Source organism: Phalaenopsis equestris, unplaced genomic scaffold, assembly GCF_001263595.1.
Source record: "Phalaenopsis equestris unplaced genomic scaffold, ASM126359v1 Scaffold000203, whole genome shotgun sequence".
In the NCBI taxonomy this organism is placed as follows: Eukaryota; Viridiplantae; Streptophyta; class Magnoliopsida; order Asparagales; family Orchidaceae; genus Phalaenopsis; species Phalaenopsis equestris.
This window is the reverse complement of record NW_018164645.1, coordinates 2,816,092-2,820,587: the sequence shown is the minus strand read 5'-3', so window position 1 is coordinate 2,820,587 and position 4,496 is coordinate 2,816,092.

Sequence of the window (4,496 nt, the reverse complement as noted above, 5' to 3'; positions counted from 1 at the left end):
TTATTCAATTTTTTTCTTTAATAAATTATATTTACATGTTTGCTAAAGATTTATTTGCGATAATTTTCTTTAATATATTTTGATTATTAATAAACTATATTTGTTAAGTTCCGTAAACTTTTTTTTTTACTTCAAAAAATATTTTACTTATTATATTTTTTACATATTTTTATTTTTAAAAATAATTTGTGTTATTTTTTCAAATAATTAAGTTGGGCATTTTGAACATGTTAAAAATTAACAACAATCTCTACCAGTTACGTCATGTCTTATCCATGGCAATTGTCATAAAAATAAATAAATAACAAATTATATTTTATTTTAATTCAATTTTTAAATAAAATGAATATAAATATCAAAGTCATATCTATGTATATATATTCCTTGTCTTATCTGTGGCCACTAATTGTCATAAAAATAAATAAATAACAAATTATATTTCATTTTATTTCAATTTTTTAATAAAATGAATATAAATATCAAAGTCATATCTATGTATATATATTCTTTTTATAAGCATAACCTACATAACGGTGAAAACCGTCTCTATCCTAAGCACCTCACTTGGGTTTGTATATAGAGGAATGATGTTTATAACCATTATACCAAGTCACAATATATTGGTTATCGACCTTGATATGGTGACCAAGTTGGGATCTTCAAATCCAATAGAAAAATAAATATATAATGCTCGAGGATTTACTTCCCCAAACTCATACCTTAAATTTGATATGTAGTAAACAAAATTGGTCAGACAAATGTTGTCCAAACAATGGGTTGGTGTCATAGCTTCACATTTTAGGGTTTTAAGGGGCTAGGTTAACAAATTGTAGAATGTTGCAGCACCTGATTGCATGGCTCCTTGGCACTATCAGGAGCTGGTTTTCTTAGAATATTTTAAGTGATGTAGTGGGAATATAAGAACAATTGCATATTTTAAGGGCCTTCTCCTAGCCTTCAGACATAGGTTTGGAGCTCTATAACAAGCTTAAAAGTCTTAAAAGAGATAGATAATAGAATGAGAAAACGATACTCACGTACTCAATTATGAAGTTATATTTCGAATCACCTCTCTCTGCCATGAGATTCTAGGGATGTTGAAAAGAAGTGTTAATGCACTTTAGCCAACCTTAATGATTTCGAGAGAAGAAGATCGAGATTTTTTCTCCTTTTCATATTTGTCTTCCTCCTCTAAGGCAAACAACTTATCAGCTCTTCTTCATCTCTCTAGCCAAATAAAATCCTCAAAATCTCTCTCTCTCTCTCTCTCTCTCTCTCTCTCTCTCTCTCTCTCTCTCTCTCTCTCTAGCTTAAAGAAAATATTGGACTATGAAGCAAGGTGCCTAGCTCTCCCACTCTCCATCATATATTGCATAAAAATGTGATGCCAACACTTTTATACTTTGAATTGATGTCCAAATTCTTCTCCATAATATATTGCATTCCCACTCTCCAATATATATTGCATAAAAATATGATGTCGGTGATACACCAAAAATATATGCATTTTTAGACTCATATTTTATACTCATTTTTGGTGATATTGCACTTTAAAGGAAGATATTTTTAATTTTTTATTGCAAGTTATTGATTTTTAGGACTTTGAGCAAAAAATAAGCAAAAAAGGATAAAATTTGGAGTTAAAATGGTGTTTTTGAAAAATTGTTCAGAGCCGACAATGTCAGACTGGTCGTCGATGGCGTCGTTTGACAAAGAGCGCAGATTTAATTAACTGGTCATGGGTGCCGACGGCGCCAGTGTCGGTGCATACCTTGTTTCTAGAAGATTCGACGAATTTGGATGCTTTTTGAAGAGTTTTTGGATGGACCTATTGGAAAACCAACCTTAGGCTCTATTTAGAACCGAAATTGATTAGAAAAGACTCTCCTCCTCCGTTCTATTGGTCTCTCTTCGCATCTCTTTGCCCCCTTCGTGCCACTTTGCACCCTTCCATGCCATTCCACACCATTAGTCATTTATTTTCTTTATAGTTTTGAGTTTGTTTGATGAGTTTAAATGTGAATTCTTCTCTAAGAGTGTTGGAGAGAAGACAAGTGAGAGATTTCTTCTTCCGACATTTCCTAAGAGAGACTACAAGGGGTTTGCTTTGAGAAAAAGTTTCAGATAAATGTTGTTTGTTTATTATTGTTATATGAACTTTTTTATATATATGAAATTTGTGTTTTGTTGTATTTTTCTCAAGAAGTCTAAGTAGTTTCCTTTATCTTTCTCCCTACTCTGAGATATGGTGAAATGAAGAGATAATTTGGATGTGTCAATGTTAAAATTTAAAATAAATTGTGATGGTTTTTCAACTCCGCTCTTAATTTACTTTCGATCTGGCCAATTAAATTGTTAAAATATGTTATGAAACATATGATCTGAGAAATGGAGTATGAGTTCTACAACAGAGTGAGAATCACATTTAAGTCCATGAAGGAGTATGTCGTTCATGGAATTAAGTGCAAATAAATAGGGAAATATACATTGTTTGGTGTAGAATTGGAGATTTTTAGGGTGACAGACTAAAATCCTCAATTCAATCTTAGTGTTTAAGAACTAAAGCGAGAGTTAGTCTTCAGAAGTGATGTGGGAGTTCTGAAGTGGGAGCCAGTATCCTCCTAGCCTAGCCACGTATTTAGGGACTAGACCTGAGATTAGTCAATGATTTTCTATAGCACTGAATCAGGGTAGAGAATTAAAATTGCTCCTATTTGACACAATACATATTTAAACCATTTATTTTATTTCATTTCACCAAAAACTCATTATAGTGGGAAAGATGTTTTTTCATATTAGAAAACTTCATCACATAAACATAGTTAAGTAGTTACTATTTAAAACTTTGCATTTAAATTTTGCTAATAGTTAATAATTTAGTTTTGATAGTTTCTCAAACATTCAAAATTAGTGATAATAATTTTGTTTTATTTCTGTGAATTTCCTAGTTAATTTATCACTTCAAATTTAAATCTTCCTCGTGAGATCGATATTTGACACTTAAATAGAAAGTCTTATATTACTTGATAACGATATGTATACTTGCGTAGAATCTCAACATTAAATGTTTAACGTTATTATTCATAAAATACAACATCAAAATTTTGGCACCGTTGTAAAGCGGAGTCAGCTTTATAAATTTTACACAACTATATTTTTCGGGATCAAGTTTTTGGCGTCGTTGTCGGGGAAGGTAACAGTAAATTAATTAGATTTGGTAAATTTAGAAATTTAGAGATAGAATATAAAAAAAATCAAAAAAATATAAAATAAAAAAATCAAAAAATATATAAGTATATAGTTAAGAGTATTTTTAAGAAATTTTTCTTTACTTATTATATTTTTTTATGTGAAATATTGGATCTGAAGGTTTAGTGTCATACGATTCGGAATTAGAACGTACTATTAGAAACATTAAAAAAAAGAAATTAAAAATTTGAACGAAATGATAAATAACTTAGATAATCAAATAAATGAAAATCGACAAAAACCTTTAAAAGATTATGTAATTCGACTGCAAATGAACTTCACTTAACTATTCAAAATCTTGATGTTGTTGCTAATTCATTTGAGCTTAAACCTGATATTATCCAAATGGTACAAAATAATTAGTTTAGAGAAACACTTACTAAAGATCGTAACTCACATCTTGCTAGTTTTTTTGAAATATGTGTTACTTTTAAATATGATGGAGTGTCTAATGATGCTGTTAGGCTTAGACTTTTTTCTTTTTCATTAAGAGACAAAGCTAAAGCTTGGTTAAATTCGTTAGCACCTGGATCTATCATAACTTGGGGAGAACTATCAAAAAAAATTTTGGCTAAATATTTTCCACCCTCGAAAACTGTTAAGTTTAGAAACAATATTACATCTTTTTGTCAGTTTGAAGGAAAAATCGATATATGAAGCCTGGAAAGATTTAAGGATCTCCTTAGAAAATGTCCACACCATGCTATACCAGATTGGTTAATAATTCAAACTTTTACAATTGATTAGTAGGATCACTTAGATCTATTATAGATGTTGTTGCAGATGAATCACTAATGTCAAAACATTTTGATGAAGCATGCTCTTTAATTGAAAAAATGGCTACTAACAATTTTCAATGGCCCTCTGAGCTCTGAACAAGTAAATCCTAAGATAGTAGCTAGTATTCATGACTAAGATGCAATGTCTATTTTAGCATCTCAAATTGATGCTATATCGAAAAAGATTGATCAAATTGGAATGAGATGTTCTCAAATGCCACTAGCATTAGAAGAAAATTCACTAGGGTAGATAATTGATACTCAATCATCTTATGAAACTTTAAATGCTATAAGTAATTGAAATAACAATCCCTATTCTAACTATTACAACCCTGGATGGGCAAATCACCCTAATTTTAGTTGGAATAATTATAATAATTCGGTGAACCCCTCAGGAAATTTAAACAACAAAGGAAATCCTAATTATTAGCCTTATTATCCTTCTGTACTTAACTATAACCCTCTCAC